A 17,715-nucleotide genomic window follows, 5' to 3' on the forward strand; every position below is an offset into this window, starting at 1 on the left:
GATACAATCACTGTCATACACAATAAGCTCCAAGGATCACTATAGAAGATAGTCATGTTCCAAAGTAAGTAAAAAAAATTCTTACTATTTAGCTCCTAGAATACTCCCTGCTGTGTGTCAACTACTAAATAAGTGCTTAATGAATAAGGAAATGAAATACACCAAGTGATCTCATAATTGATACATGTAAAAAATTCTGGAAATTTTAGAAATTGAAACTGGCACGTCTCAACAGGTGTCAGCAGCTCATGGCCAGCACTTCAGCTGCTAGTCAAGAGTACCATGCCTAAAATATCCCAGCTATGCCCAGGCAGAGATTCCTAAACGGACGCTTTCTTGGCATCGGATGGGGAGTAACTAAAGCAGAGTGGTGCTAAAATTAATCTGGGAAACAATTAGCAAGAGGAAATCACCTTAATAACTAAAGGAAGCCTGATGTACAGCAGTGGATCAACTATTGGCTTGTACCTAAATAAGAATAAAGTGTAATCACTGTTGCCTTTTAAACCATTTTTTTCCCTAGTAATACCAAACCTTTAACCAATCTTTAAAGAAGATTGGTTGAAAGTTTTAAAGATTCTAAATTTTGCTAACTCTTTACAAAAGATCTTAGCAGAAAGTCTGCATTTGGTGAAAAAGCATAGCTTAACAATTTCATGATTGCTCAATCAATTTTTTTCTAAAGCAGCAAACAACTTTAAAAAATTGATCCTAAAAAGTAATTTAAATCTGATGTGAGATGACAGACTGATAATTTAGAACATATTCAGGAACGCAAAAACGGCAATTTCTTTAAGATGTTTCTAAAAAACCAAAGTCAAATTACAGTTCATGTTTCTACAATGATGTTAAATCATTATAATATTTCACTCATCTGTTAAAAAGCAGGGCAGGATACTGGTTGCATAAATTGGTATGACCTCTTTGAAGGGCAATGTGGCAACATCTCATACTTTCCAGCAGGAAACTGCACTTCCAGTAATAAACCAAAAGTATACTTGAGGATGTATAATAATAACAATTTAAAAAAAAACCAAAAACTTACTAAGCTCAAAGTATTTTATGTGTCCATCCTCTTCGTGATAGTCTTAGAAGATAAATACTGGCCCATTTTACAGACCAGGAAAAAGAGAAAAGGAGAGGATAAGGATGTGGCAAAGCTCACCAGTATTTAATGCAAGTGGAACTTGAACTTCAGAGCCCACAACACTATGTTGCCTTGCCAGCATGACTTTTAATAGCAAAGCATGAGAAATAACCTATCTAGCCCTTAATAAGTGACTTTTAGCAAATTAACACAATCATACAATAGAATTCCCATGCACTCTTAAACAATGATAAAAGAGAGCTCTCTCTATACATGTATACAAACATGCACTTGCATGAGCAAAAAAAAAATCTATGGAGTGCAAATAAAACTGATGACACCGGTCACCTTTGGAACCTGGGTCCAGTGAGAAAGTGAGGAACCCTTCTGTACTGTTGGACTTCTTTTCTTTTTCTGTTTTTAACTTATGGCATACACAAACGTCATCTATTCAAAGTAAAAACAATTATTTTGGGAGTGCTTTGCCAGTAACTAGAATGTTAAGTTGCTTAATCTGTGTAGTTCACTTTTCCTAACTATAAAAAACTGGAAGGTGGAAATTCAGTGATTATTAACCTTAGAAAACATCAACATCGAACTCAGATAAGAATGGAACCATCTCTTCGGGAGTGCTTGGGGAGTGTCTCAGGGACAGAAGGTACTTGCAACCCTGCACCCTAGAGCTCCCCTCCCTTTTGATACTAATGTTCTTTGAAGGAGAGTTTTACAATCAGACAGTCCTAGGTTCAAACTCAGCTCCCTCTACAGTTGTTTTGTAAGAGTTAAAAGTGAATTAACATCTGAGTCTTAGCCTTCTCATCTACAAAATGGGGATGTTTCCCGAACAGTATTATGAGAATTAAACAGAACATCATACCCAACACAATACCACTATAGACACAAATAGTTACTTTGGAAAAAAAATCTCCCACAGAGCACATACCAGCTATCATGATCATGCCTAACAATTCTGAATTCTGACATCACAGCATATAAACAAAAACCACAAAATCTTCATTTCTGATATTAGAAATTCCCCTTCTGTACCAAACTATAAAAGATAAAACTTCTCGGAATCTTTATGTTCCAATAAATAGGTACTCACCAGGAAAGAAATTCTCATCCTTAAGAAAAGTTAATCCTAGATTGTACTAATGTGTTGCCTCTATAAACATAAAAAAGGTAAAAGCTATGCTCTAACAATGTAGTTCTGACTTGTATATAAAAAGCCACTATGTCCACTGAGTTATGCACTGCTGTCACCTCATCTACAAACTGGTAATAACTTAATCATTGGGTATGGCATACGTCCTCATCAATGCCCTTTTAAAAGTAATTGATTAGTCGCTTCCAACATGAAACAAAGAAATTTAATGACTCAACAACTTAGGAAAGCTTCTCCAGCCTGTCTTCAACATTCCGCACAACCACACAGCTCCCTGGCATTTACATTCGTTGGAAGAAAATGGGAATTTGTTTCTGGAATTCAATGATCATCCTAAACAATATACGGAGAGCAGATGTTAACTTTCGCTTGCAAAGGGAAGCCGATGAACAGTAGCCTTTACCAGAAACCCTTAAAAACTCAAGCGCGTTTTTGAACACTGAAAGCCTAACAAATCGTAAGGTGGCCAAACCCTCCAGCAGCGTTTCCCTCTTTCAAATTTCAAAGGCCGCTAAGTCTGGCAGCAGCACAGCTCGACAGTGTCACCCCACACTATCACAGTAGATCATTCTCAAAGCCTTTCTCAGCGAGGAAAGAGACACCAGGCATTTGTCAGAAACGCCCCCTAACCCCCCCCCCCCAATATAACACTCAATATCCTCAATCGCTAGGAAAGCCAGGGAGGAAACCAATTATGCTAATTTCCTAAGAATCAGAAGCAACTTCCCTTGGTCTCGCTTTCTATGGATCTGGCCAATATTTGATATCTCCAGCGTAACCATCTTCCTTTAAAAAAAAAAAAAAAGGGAAGGGGGAGAAACACCGGTCCCTGGCGAGGGGCCCGCCCCGTCCTCCGGCCCCACCGTGGCCGCGATGGCAGGGCCCGCGTGTCTCCTACCCCCGCACCCAAGCTCGGCGGACGGCTGCGGCCCCTCGGAGCTGGCGTCGCCGGCGGCCAGCCCGCCGCCGCCGCCGTCTCCCGCCCCGAATCCCGCGTCTTCCCAGACAGCCATTTTCACCCAAAGAGTAGGCGGCCCGGTGCCCAGAGCGGGCTCGTTCAAACCTCATCCTCGCCCTCCGCGGCCCGGGGTTTCTTCTGCCTCCTTGGGGAGCCGCGTCTCCCCGAGAGAACGACCGAGTAACTAACTGCTTCTTTGGCCTTGGAATAGACCTCAACCATTTGTTACCCAATAGAAGATAATGCGGGCCCAGGCTACGCGGGTCCCGGCCGAGGGCAGGCACCTGGGCAAGGGGCCTGGGCGGGCGGCGCTGCGGTTCGGGAGCTCGGAGGGTGGCAGCACTGCCCCGACCCGGGGCGCAGGCAGTGCCGACGTCTCCCTCGCCCTCCCGCCCCCCCTCCCCCTCCGGAGTCCGACTCCCCGACGGCAAGACGGCGGGGAACGGGTGGGGGGAAGAGAGCCGGAGGAAAAGAAGGGGTCGGCCAACTATCTTACCTTGTTCTCCGCCGGGAGTTGGGCGGGCTGGGTGGCCTGGGGAGGGGAAAAGGGTCGGGGGAGGGGGCGGGGAAAGGGGGGAGTCCTTGTGAGCTGTAGCTTCGGAGCAGCTCCCGCCGCTGCCAGGGCCGCCGCCTCCTTCCCGATTCACTCAAACAAACAAGATGGCTGCCGTTACGCCGCGGCTCTTCCTGCCGCCCAAATTCTCGGTTCAAATCGGCAGGATGTTTACGGTCAAAATGGTAACTGTGCGCCTGCGCAGCCAGCCTAAGACCCAGAAGGAGCGATGCAGGCGCAGCGACCATTTCCTTTACTTTGGAACCCGCCCTCTGGTTGAGCAGCCCAAAGCAAGCTGCTGAACTGAGCAAGCGCAAAGGTGATTCTCTTGCTAGAGGGTCTTCTAGCGTCGCGGAACTGGCAAGCGGCGCGCGCGCAGTACTTGCCAAGGAAGCGCTGATTGGATGTAACTTTATTCTTGGGCTTGTTTTAAAGGAAAAAAAGCTGTCTTTGTGTAGTTTTGTGTGACCCTTACATAAAAATTCATTTAAATGGTTCTGTAGCAACGAATGTAACATAAAGCCCTTAAATAAGATCTCTAAAATGTAGGGGTTCATTCATTCAGTCAACCTATATTTATAGACGGTCTTCTCTGAACCACATACTATGATAGCTAGGGTCTGGGATACAATGACGGTATAGTGAGGCAGTATCTGCCTATGTGCTATTACCCAAAGTACTTAAGATGATACAATGATCGCCCCTGTCTTCCTCACTGTGCTCCAGTCATCAAACGCACCAAGAGAGCTCAAGAGTTTTGCACCCACTATCTATGCTTAGAATAGTCTTGCATTTCCATCCCTTCTCCTTTTGTCTAATTCTTAATCTTACACTCTTAGCTCAAAAGTCACTTCCACAAGAGAGTCTTCCCTGATCCTCTGTATTATTGATATTTAGGATAACACTACTAATGTAAAAAAAAAAAAGGTCCCCATCCCGCCCCAAACTTAAGGGCTTTACAAAACGGCCCTGCCAATTTCTTCCTGTATGACCATGAGTAACAGCCTCTCTGTGCTTTCGGTTTCTCACCTGAGGATTGTTGCGAGGATTCATGAATTAATACGTGTAGAAGCATTTGGAATGGTGCATAGCATGTTACAAGTAATCTAAGTTATTTTTATTACTATCTTCATTGTCATTATCACAATTATTCTCCCCTATAAATTTTGTTTTTTCCCTAAAGAATGGCACCCCGAGCTAGACAAAATGCTCCTAGACAGAGGAGAGGATAAGATTACCATTGTTTGACGTGGACACCTAGCAGTTTGTTTTTTTTTTAAAGTACTTAAATCACTGACTCATTCTATACTGGCTCACATTTTATTTATTTTAATAAATTTACTTTATTTATTTATTTTTTGCTGCATTGGGTCTTCGTTGATGCACACGGGCTTTCTCTGGCTGTGGTGAGCAGGGGCTACTCTTGGTTGCAGCGCGCAGGCCTCTCACTGCGGTGGCCTCTCCTACTGCGGAGCACGGGCTCTGGGCACCCAGGCCTCAGCAGCTGCGGCTCGTGAGCTCTAGAGTGCAGGCTTGGCAATTGTGGCGCACGGGCCCAGCTGCTCTGCGTCGTGCGGGATGCGGGATCCTCCCGGCCCAGGGCCTGAACCCAGGTCCCCCGCATTGGCAGGCGGACTCTAAACCACTGCGCCACCAGCGAAGCCCCACACCTAGCAGTTTTAAACCGGTCCAGTTGTATGCTAGTTTTTCAACTGCCCTGGACCCTTCGAGGGTTTTAACACTATACAACACAACTCACTTTTAACCTTCTTATGTTGTAGCAACAGGTGGATAAGAAAGTGGGCAGCCTCGTGCTCCACTTAGTCTGGGTCACCTGATTTTTGCTTGGGCAGAGGGTTCAACTCACAGGCTGGAGTCCATTACCCAAGTGCTCATGGCAGCTGGAACTCAAAGCTTCATCAAGTGACTATCCTATTTTAGTTGGGCAATTTTTTGTTTATTTGTTCTTTTGTTTTTTTAATGGGCACTTTAAGGGGCTGCCATGAAGGATAATTGTTGAAATCCCAAGCTAAGTAGGGAAGGGGTGCAAGCACATTTATGATTTTCATTGTGATTTCCCTCAACCAATACAGATTAAATGTTTAAAACATTTAAATCCTTCCTGCTGGTATGGCTTTTCATAAACTCAACTCTGGCAGTTGTGTCATCATCTCCAAAAAAACAAAAACAAAAATCCAACCAACCAAACAAACAAAAGCACACAGTCGTTCATTAACAAACTCTTTACAATAGAAAAATTCAATTTCTGCCAGTGAATGATTTAATTCAACACTTCTTAATAATTTAAGTGTATCAGCTACAAAGTGATCTAAAACTAATCGTCTGGGAAGAGTCTTGAGCCAGGTTAAGGATTACATGGACAAGACTACATTACATGGTGAATCCTTCTTCATTGTTAATATTCAATTTCAGTTTAAATCTGTCTCCATTTCAAAATATGGTCAGATGAATATGCATTGCCACTTCCTGTCTTTCTTATATTACATTAGTTTTTAGAGTTTCTGTCAGTGGGACCACATACATTTCCTCTTAATTTGAATAAAAACAATTGTTTTGGGCTTCCCTGGTGGCGCAGTGGTTGCAAGTCCGCCTACACGGGTTCGTGCCCTGGTCCGGGAAGATCCCACATGCTGTGGAGCTGCTAGGCCCGTGAGCCATGGCTGCTGAGCCAGCACGTCCGGAGCCTGTGCTAGGCAACGGGAGAGGCCACAACAGTTAGAGGCCCGCGTACCGCAAAAAACAAAACAAAACAAAACAAAAAACAATTGTTTTACTAATTTCTAATTACAAATCTAACATTTAAATCAACAGCTTACATTTTTATCTAAGCCTTTTTTCCCTCTATCTTTGAAGGATGGTTATGAATATGGGCTTTGTGTTCAAATCTATCTCTTCTACCTCCCAGCTGTTTTACCATATGCAATTTATTATACTTTTCTGGGTTTTGATTTCTTTATCTACAAAAATGGAGGCCATACTCTTTATGACTGATGAAAGAATTAAATAAGATCATATGTATGAAATACTTAGCATAGTGGCTGAAACTGAGTAATTACTCAATAAATTGTGACTATTACTCTTGAACCTTCTAGCTTCTGAGTAATGAAATAGCTGGCAAGGTATGGCAAATATTTATCAAATATTCAGCTTTTAAGAACATCAGTAAATACCTGCATACTCTAAATGCCCCTCTTTTAACTATATTTTGCTCTACGCCCATTTTGTAATCCTTATTTGATTACAATTGTAATCTCTCTCTCTCTCTCCAGTACTGAACTCCCAAGGTACTATCTCTTCTTTTCTCTTGAACCATTTATTCTTACCCAGTAGCTCTCCACTGGAGCCCACTTTCCCTTTCATGGATTTCTTTAATATTTTCTTCACATACAACCCTAATTCCCTAAATCTGTGGATTTGATTCTTTTGAACAAGGTATATGTTCTGTTCTGGCTCGAAGTCCCATCCTATCAACACATTCATTCATTTCCTTATACACAACATTGAGCTAGTTAATTTTTCTTGCTAAAGAAGTTAGCTGCAGTTAATATCTCCTTTACCTGGAAATACTTATTTGGTGAGTATGCAATTTTGCAATGAAAAATTTTGCAATTTTTTTGTTTTTTGTTTTTTTGCCGTACACGGACCTCTCACGTTGTGGCCTCTCCCATTGCGGAGCACAGGCTCCGGACGCGCAGGCTCAGCGGCCATGGCTCACGGGCCCAGCCACTCCGCGGCATGTGGGATCTTCCCAGACCTGGGCACGAACCCGTGTTCCCTGCATCGGCAGGCAGATTCTCAACCACTGCGCCACCAGGGAAGCCCTGCAATTTTAATAATTGTGAATTTGTTTGACTAAAACCGTGGCAGGACAGATTTAAATTGCAGATCTAATCTTCCTCCAGTTGGAATACTCTGCTTTTCTTTATTGCTTTCTCAGTTGATGACTTGTATGATTTGGGATAATCACTGTCTGAAGAACTGGATGCTGCCTCTGTCTTAAGCATGTTTATAAAGCAGCTGTGTTCTTTCTATGTCTTATTATTTCAGGAACATTCACACACATTCACACAACTGAGAATTTTCATGAGATAAAAACTGTTACAGAAATAGATGATCAACACATAGTAACAGAGTTGTTTAAGATTTAAACACAATTTCATAGATTTGTTTCTCTGAATTGCTAAACTTTCAAAACATAATGCTCTATGACATAAAAAATATATTGTTAAGTAGGAGGGGTTAGATTAAGAGAGGTATAAGGCAAATGGATAGATTTTCAGGAATATTTCAATATTAATAATGGATGAGTATTAAGTATGTTGAACCAGAATTTAAAAATTATTTAAATAAAGAAAAATCAAAGTATAAAATATTTGTTGCATGTGGTTTCTAAAGTTCATTAAAGAAAAGTCCAGGAAGAGTGACTAGCCCCTTTCAGATTTTGGGCTAAATAGAGAAAAATGGACAGAAAATGACTGAAAAAAATTGTAGATTCTTACTTTTCTTCTACTGTCAACAATACTTTTTTTATCCCTAAAAAGGATGGTAATATTTTGACCAAAAAAGGAACACATTTTAAGAACAACAGTCATAGTCAAAAATGTTATGATCAGATGCATTATATTTAAGAAGCAGCGGGATTAAGGACAAAACATTGGTATTCAATTCTTAATATTCTAGATATTAAGTAAGTTAGTGATAACGGCATGTGTGAGAGAGGGTTTTATAAATCATAGAAATGGTAGATTTCATTCACAGTCACATGCTCAGCTTCAGGCATGTCATTTTGAATCAGGATTCTGCTCTGGAGAGGGGCTGCAAACATCCCTGTCAAGGCTGCACTTACGGTCTGTTCAGACAGGTAGGTGTCAGCAAAGAAAAATCACCAGGGGCCAGGAGTGGCCTCAGGGATGCAGCAGTTCTCTGGGCCTGATGGGAATGTGAATTTGTCAACGACTGAGGTTGAGGCCAGTGGAAGCTGCAGAGGCAGAGGCTGGGTCAGGGTCTATGATAATTACTTTGACTTTTCTCAGAAAATTTCATTATGCTAACAACATTTCCATGCTGGGAGCACTTTTAACGCCTTAGCTGGACGTTTTTGTCATTGACTATTTTGATGCATTTCCTCTACTTTCAAGCCCATGATCTTTTCTGTAATAATGAGGCATCTTTGACAATAATGGGTGCTTACCCAAAAGCAGATGGATAGTGTTTCCTCTGAACCTCTCCAGTCATTCCAGAATGCAGGTGTTTTGTTATAACATAATATACATTGTTCTTTTCATCCTGCAAATTGCTTACTAAAAATAGTAGGGCAAACTGCAGGAAAATAGGGCTGGGGTAGAGCTCTTAAAACCAATGCAGAGAACAAAAATTGTAACATCTTAATAAAAAATACTTGCAAACTTCAAAGATGTTAAATTACCACTAATCAAGGAAGTAATATAGCAGATACTGTACTTAAAACGTAGGTGAGGGCTTCCCTTGTGGCGCAGTGGTTGAGAGTCCACCTGCTGATGCAGGGGACACGGGTTCGTGCCCCAGTCCGCGAAGATCCCACATGCCGCAGAGCGGCTAGGCCCGTGAGCCATGGCCACTGAGCCTGTGCGTCCGGAGCCTGTGCTCCGCAACGGGAGAGGCCACAATGGTGAGAGGCCCGCGTACCACCAAAAAAAAAAAAAAAAAAGTAGGTGAAAGTAGCTTGATGGAAAAGGTGTAAAGAAAGGTAGAAGCTGCTAGGTTATGAGATAAGGGAAACCCCTGCAGTAAGCACTTGAAAGACACAGTGCGGGGCTCAACAGAGCCAAGAGCCGAGTGGAAGGAAATGGGCATCATGTACAGTCCTGTGTTAATGGGCTTTGCATTAACTTGATGGGGGCAAAAATTTAATGTGTTAGGGAAAAAAGAAATCACATCTGAACTAATGTAACTTCCGTGTCATTTGGAAATCATTCCCCTATCTGCTAATTTTAAGTGAGGAATTAATATTATTATAGAAACTCATACTGTAAGAAAATAGATCAAAATTCTTTCCCTAAGACTAGAGTTGATGTTTTATTATCAGTGAGGCCTGGTATATTCATAGTAGGGTGGAAGAGAGTGATTTTCCAATTTTAATGGGTTTAAAACTCATCTCCGTATTCTGTTAAACTGCAGATTTGCATTCAGCTGCTTGGGATGGGGCCCAAGATTTTGCTTTGTTTTTTTTTTTCCTTCCTTTAGCAAGCTTCCAGGTAATTCAGAAGCTGTTGGTACGTGGACCACACCAAGCGGAAAGGATTTTTAGAGAACAGACTTTGGAACCAGGTAGACCTGGGTTTGCATCACGGCTCTTCCCATTTAGCAGCTGTGTGACCTCGAGCAAATTGCTTAACTTCATGAGGCTCAGTTTTTTTCATCTGTAACATCAGGCTACTTATATCTACACCTTCACAGCTGTGGTGTTCATTACATGAGATGACATATCTAGAGCATCTAGAATGGTGCTTGGCACATTGTTTGAGCTCAGTAAATAGTAGTTATTCTTTTAATATTATTGTAGTTACTATTAGTGATATTTGGATATCTAATGACATACTTATTTTCCTCAACACATTCACCATGCATTTCTCCTGAGATCTGATTTTCTCCTTCACTGTTTATCTTTATTCTGTATTGAGTTCCATGACAAAAACTGTGTATTACTTCCCAATATCTTTCCCTTTTTCTTTAGATTGGCATATGGCACCCAGCTAAAAGATTACATTTACCAACCTCCTCTGCATCTAGGTGTGGCCAGGTTAATATGTCTTGCTCAGTGTTATGTGGGAATTCCTAGATTTCTTAAAAAGAGCAGCGTTTTCCAACTGGACAAACTCTTTATCCACTAGCTAATGGAAGGTAGGGTTCAAAAAGATGATACCAAGGAATTGTTTATTTTAGGTGTGAAATGGTATTGTGGTTATATTTTAAAAGAGTGCCATTATCCTTTAGAGATTCATACTAAAATATTCACAGATTAAATCATAAGATGTTTGGGATGTATTATAAATAATCCTTAAGAAGTGGAAAGAGGAGTGGGTGAGGGGATAGAAACAGGATTAGCAGTGAGTTGACAACTGTTGAAGGTGGGTGAAGTGTACATGAGGAAATCACTCTCTTTACCTTTGCATATGTTTGAAACTTTCCAAAACAAAACATTTAAATAATTTTTAAATGAAATCAAGACATGAAGAATAATTTTAATCTTAAATAAGCAAATTTCCAAAGATTCACAGAACGTTTTTTAACCAGCATTTATTCTAGAAAATTTGGAATTTATGAAGTATATTTATATGTAACCATCCAATTCTCCAAGTTATTCATCTGTTCTATTTGGCAATGATTAATCAATTGGAAATGGGATTTCTCATTCATACATCTTACTGGTAGCACAAAATCAGTGAGCTTTATCCACTATCTCACTTGGAAAGACAAACTGAGGTGAAATCTAATTAATATTTTAAGCAACACATCAGTTAGTCTCTATGGTCTCCATATTTTATCTTGCTTCCTGACTATCATCATTCATTTCTTTCACACAGTGAGACCATGAGTATCAGAGGCAAAGGTGGGTCATGGTATCTTCTGTTTAGTTTCTAACAGATCAATAGCTATTAATCCAATGCTGCCACCCTCTATGTCTGTCTGATAACCATACACCACATTACCATTCACCAAGGACCTATTTGATAATTATTATATAACACTATTTTCAATATTTTAAAAACTTTCCTTTCACTCTACATCCACTTCCAGCTACGGCACCACTTCTCAACTATCCTTTACAGCAAAATTTCTTTAAAGAATTGTTCATGTTTTCTACCTCCAGTTCCCTCCCTTCCATGATCTTTTCATTGCAGTAAAACATATATTATACAGAATTCACCATTTTAACCACTTTAAAGTATACAGTTCAGTGGCATTTAGTATATTTACAATGTTGTGCAACTATCACTACTATCTAATTCTAGAACATTCTTATCACACAAAAAGGAAAACTTATACCCATTCAGTTATCTCTCCCTATTCCATACTCCCTCCAGCCCCTGGACACCACTCATCTCTAGATTTTCCTGTTCTGGATATTTTATATAAATGGAATTATACAATATGTGACCTTTTGTGCCTAATTCTTTAACTTAGCATAATGTTTTCTAGATTCATCCACATTGTAGTGTACAGCTGTATTTCATTCCTTTTTCTGGATATATAATATTCCATTGTATGGATATACCACATTTGTTTAACCATTCATCAGCTCATGGACATTTGGGTTGTTTCTACCTTTCGGCTATTGTGAATAGTGTTGCTATGAACATCTGCATACAGGTATTTGTTTGAACACCTGTTTTCAATTCTCTGGGGTTTATACCTAGGAGTGGAGTTACTAAGTCATATGGTAATTACTGAGTAATAGCCAAACTCTTTATCCAGTGTCTGTGCTATTTTGTATTCCTACCAGCAATGTATGAGGGTTCCAAGTTCTCTAGATCCTCACCACAACTAGTTATTTTCTGTCATTATTATTTCTTAATTCTATCCATCCAAGTGGGTGTGAAATGGTATCTCATTGTGGTTTTGATTTGTATTTCTTTAATGGCATTGAGCATTTTTTCATATGCTTGTTGGCCATTTATGTCTCCTCTTTGGAGAATGTCTATTCAAATACTTTGTCCACTTTTAATTGGGTTGTTTACCTTTTGTTGTTGAATTGTATGAATTCTTAATATATTATGGACACAACTCTTATCAGGTATATTACTTGTAAATATTTTCTCTACTTGGGTCATTCTTGACAAAGGATAGCACAAAACCTAAAAGTCTCAAATGTTCTGATATTCAATTTTGTGGGTTGAAAGTATAGCTTTTAAAAAATCTAGTTTGTCTATAGGCTCATTATTAGTAGAGATAAAAAATTTCAAATCCTTGAATTGTAGGCAATACTAGAGCCCATTTTTAATACCCAAATACTTCCCTAAACATTGAAGTATTTACATGTGCAATTTCGTTCTCAGACTATTTGAAATATTAACTTGAATCACAATTAAAATAAATGTTAATGTTTAAGGAAGGCTACCACAACAGAAATTCAATGTCTTTGAATCTTTCCTGATTGCTGGACCTTTGCAAAATAATATATATTATTTAATTTTAATGTACTGGATTACCAGGCTTGGAAACATGGCCTTACATGTTTAACATTACAACTGACAGGTTGATTTATTTTGGAAGTCAGTAGACTCCTGACATTTTTGTAAAATAAAGATAGCCCATGAAGAATTCCTATGAATGACCTAAAGAAGATGCGTCAGTCAGGGTCTAGCCAGGAGACAGAAATCGCTCAGTAAATTGAGTGGAACATTTCAATATAAAGAATTATTATCTAATAATGAACTAATAGCAGGGAGTAACTACTAAGGTATAAATAATTAATAGTTAACTAAATAACAGGAGACTACAGCTTAGCAATAAAGTGAATTCAAGAGAACTCAAGAATAGCAGAGGTAGGGAGGAGCTACTACTTCTACAGCCGAGTCTAATACCCATGGAAGGAGGCCAACACTGATATCCAGACCCTGTTGGAGAGGGTGTGGCTGTGGCCTACTTAATAACAGAGAATTTGCTGAAGTGCCACCAGCCAGGTCTGGCTGGAAACCAGCTGTTGGGGCCCTAGTAAAACTAGTTGGGAATCAGCCCTCTGCGATGCTGGTAAAGCTCACTGGGAAGTCACTTTCTGAGCTGCTAGTGAGATTCTGCATGGTGTTGGCTAAACTTGTTGGTGCATGAGTGCCACTGGGTGTCCCATATGCTGCTTTCTGTTCCACGCCCCCTGCTGACAAAGCCTAACACTGCACTCATTGACAAGGGGAAATATTTGCATGGTCTAGCTCCTGTATCACAAAGCAAAACAAAGGTGAACTTGGAGCTCAGAGACAATAAATTGATAACTGGCACAGATGGTGATCTATGACTATATTTGAGGGAAGAACCCAGGTTTATGGTTTATGAGGAAAAGTTTTAGAGGTGGTTATTTATGTAATACAAAGAAGCAGAGTGATTAGTTTGAGAACAAAAGCTTAGCAATGGCTGAACCAGGAAACCTGTAGTAACTGAAAAATAGATATGTTGAGGGTTATCTGAATTTGCGAGCCCAGAAGTTCCTAAAACAGGAAATTCTCCCTTGGAGCAGACCCAAAGATAATGCCAAAAGCAGGTGCTAAACAATTAAGTATGAGTCAATATCACATGTTCTAGATAAAGTGTTCTGTTGCATGAAGAATTGCAGACATCAGCAAACAGGTGATTTTGTTTATTTGTTTGTTTATCTGGGGGTGCTGCTGTGAAATCAGACCAGGCCTATTTTTTAGAACCTGGAAAAAAGATACAGTTTTCCTTTTAGGGGTGTATCAATGAAGAATGCTTTTTTCTGCAAGTAATAAATAACCTTTTTTTTTCCTACGAGTAATAAATAATAGTGGTTTCAGGGACAACGAATAAAACATTTATGTTAGATATTAATCCCTTATGGGTCATATAATTTGCAAATATTTTCTCCCATTCAGTAGTTTGTCTTTTCATTTTGCTGATGGTTTCTTTTGTTGCATAAAAGCTTTTAAGTTTAATTAGGTCCCATTTGTTTATTTTTGTTTTTATTTCCTTTGCTTTAGGAGATGGATCCAAAAAAATATTGCTACAATTTATCTCAAAGAGTGTTCTGCCTATGTTTTCCTCTAGGAGTTTTATAGTATCTGGTCTTACATTTAGGTCTTCAATCCATTTTGAATTTATTTTGGTATATGGCGGTATAGAATGTTCTAATTTCATTATTTTACATGTAGCTGTCCCATTTTCCCAGCATCACTTGTTGAAGAATCTGTCTTTTCTCCATTGTGTATTCTTGCCTCCTTCATCATAGATTAATTGACCATAAGTGTGTGGGTTTATTTTTGGGGGCTCTCTATCCTGTTCCATTGATCTATGTGGTAGTTTTTGTTCCAGTACCATGCTGTAGTTTTGTAGTATAGTCTGAAGCCAGGAAGTGTGATTGCTTCAGATCTGTTCTGCTTTCTCAAGATTGTTTTGGCTATTCGGGGTCTTTTGTGTTTCCAAACATATTTTAAAATTATTTGTTCTAGTTCTGTGAAAAATGCCATTGGTATTTTGATTGCACTGAATCTGTAGATTGCCTTGGGTAGTATGGTCATTTGAATAATACTGATTCTTCCAGGGCAAGAGCATGGTATATCTTTCCATCTATTTGTATCGTCTTCAATTTCTCTTTCATCAGTGTCTTACAGTTTTCTGAGCACAGGTCTTTTACCTCCACAGCTCATACAGCTCAACATCAAAAAAACAAACAACCCAATTAAAAAATGGGCAGAAGAACTGAATAGATATTTTTCCAAAGAAGAAATGTAGATGGCTAACAGGCACATGAAAAGGTGCTCAACATCACTAATTAGCAGGGAAATGCAAATCAAAATGACAATGAGATATCAAATCATCCCTGTCAGAATGGCTATCATAAAAAAGTCTACAAATAACAAGTGTTGGTGAGAATGTGGAGAAAAGGGAAAACTTGTATGATGTTGGTAGGAATGTAAATTGGTGCAGCCACTGTGAACAACAGTATGGAGGTTTCTTAAAAGACTAAAAATAGAACTACCATATGACCCAGCAATTCCACTCCTGGGTATACATCCAAAAAAAAACAAAAACAGTATTTCAAAAAGATACATGCACCCCAATGTTCATAGCAGCACTATTTATAATTGCCAAGATATGGAAGCAACCTAAGTGTCCATCAACAGATGAATGGATAAAAAAGATGTCTCTCACACACACACACACACACACACACACACACACACACACACACACACTGGAATACTACTCAGTCATAAAAAAGAATGTACTTTTGCCATTTGCAGCAACATGGATGCACTTTATGCTAAGTGAAATAACTCAGAAAGATAAATACTATGTGATATCACTTATATGTGAAATCTAAAAAATACAACAAAATAGTGAATATTAACAAAAAAGAAGCAGACTCACAAATATAGAGAACAGACTAGTGCTTACCAATGGGGAGAGGGAAGAGGGGAGGGGCAATATAGGGGTAGGGAATTAAGGGGCACAAACTGTTAGGTATAAAATAAGCTACAAGGATATATTGTACAACATAGGGAATAGTGTCAATATTTTATAATATATCATAAAACTATAATAACTATAAAGGAAGTATAACCCTTAAAATTTGTGAATCACTATATTGTACACCTTAACATGTAATACTGTACAGCGACTATACTGCAATAAAAAAGAGGGAAAAAACCCCAAATATAAATTTGCACTCCAAAGGAAAAAAAATAGGGGGAATAAAACATTTAAGTACTCACATAACAAAACATCTGGAGGAAAGAGCTCCTTGATAACCTCAAAGACCAACATTTTTTATATCTTCCTGCCCTATCATCCTTGGAATACTGGCTTCATGGTTGGAACATGATGCCTGTTGCTCTAGGTATCATTTCACCATTTAAGACAAGAAGAAGCAAGAAAGGAGTTGACATCTTATGTACGTGCTCAACAGACATCATTGGTATCAAACTGCTTGACAAATACTAATTGAACCATCATGTGTGTGGCAATGTGTCAGGCTGTGGAATTTAATGATTAACTTAAAAATGTATATTCCGGGCCCTATAGCAAATCCTACAGACTCAAATATGAGACTTCTCCTTCCTAGGGTTTCCTTTTCCCTAATGCTCATGCCTGACTCTGCACAAAGGAGAATCTTTCTCCAACCCCTGCACACTCGCCGTAGTTCCTCTGCCCTGAGTCCACCTGGTACATTCTGGGAGTTACCCTATTTATTTATACTTACAATATCATATGTTTAGGATAGTATTTTATCTAATGGTGCTTTGTGACAGAACTCTCTAATATAAAACCTTTTTTAAAGATATAATTTTTATTGATGGTAGCCAAGGTATTTATTCTCTCTTTCCCTCTTTCTCTCTTCTTCTCTCTTTTAAACCTAATAAGCTATTATGTTAGATGCCATGAGACCGCCATTTTTAAGGAGCATTCTCTTTGTGGTAAAGGTCTGATTTCCACCTGAGTAGTGGGAAATGTATTGACTTCAACAACCAAGAGAGAAACTCTCTTTTTAAAAATAACTTTCAATAATATTGACAATTTCTCATGATCTAACTTACAACTTTGGAAGGGACAGTTCCTTCTGTATGTTTTGGGACCCAATTCTTTTTTTTTTTTTTTTTTTTTTTTTGCCACACCACATGGCTTGTGGGTTCTTAGTTCCTCAACCAGAGATTGAACCTGGGCCCTTGGCAGTGAAAGCACCAAGTCCTAACCACTGGACCACCCAGGAATTCCCTGGGAACCAATGAACCAATTCCTAAAAACTCATGGAATAACTCTTTAAATATATGGAAAAAAACCCACAATGTGTTAAAACTGCAATATATAAAGAAAAAAGTGCAATATAATTAACTCACAGGTTATTTAATAGCTTTGTATTACTAACTTTCATACCCCTGAAAATATGTTGGTCCTTTTCATCCTCTGATCCCTTCAGCTTCATCTGCTTTCTATATTATGGAATCTCCTCTTACCAGGTTTGTCTTTTCAGAGGAGTAGCCTGTCCTTGGCTTGCCTATATAATATCATACAAATAATGGAGAGGATTTTCCCTCTATGATGTTTTTCTGAGATGGTTTTCTCTTTGAAAAATGTTTTCAGTTTCAAAAGCAAACTCCACAGATGTACCCAAAAAAGCCCCCAAAAAACCAACTAGACACAGAGTTTAGCTGCTTCAACAGAATGTGCAAAAGACAGGAAGCAACAGCCAGACTCTCAGGCTCTGACTGTCCCAAATCACACAA

At 39.3% G+C, this 17,715-nt stretch overlaps 1 protein-coding gene across 5 annotated transcripts in view; it reads right to left on the reverse strand.

Moving 5' to 3' along the window:
- Window positions 1–17,715, reverse strand: part of RAD21 (RAD21 cohesin complex component) — an 84,750-nt gene that overhangs the window by 24,368 nt on the left and 42,667 nt on the right. The window contains exon 1 of one of the 5 annotated variants that reach the window (XM_059043588.2): window positions 3,707–4,018. The exons of 2 other annotated variants lie outside the window; for them this stretch is intronic. The gene's annotated coding sequence lies outside the window, so the exon portion shown is untranslated. Of the gene's footprint in view, window positions 1–3,315; window positions 3,601–3,706; window positions 4,019–17,715 lie in introns of those variants that run through there. 2 more of the 5 variants (XM_067017427.1, XM_059043590.2) reach the window with 2 other exon arrangements.

This window comes from Kogia breviceps, chromosome 17 (assembly GCF_026419965.1).
Source record: "Kogia breviceps isolate mKogBre1 chromosome 17, mKogBre1 haplotype 1, whole genome shotgun sequence".
In the NCBI taxonomy this organism is placed as follows: Eukaryota; Metazoa; Chordata; class Mammalia; order Artiodactyla; family Physeteridae; genus Kogia; species Kogia breviceps.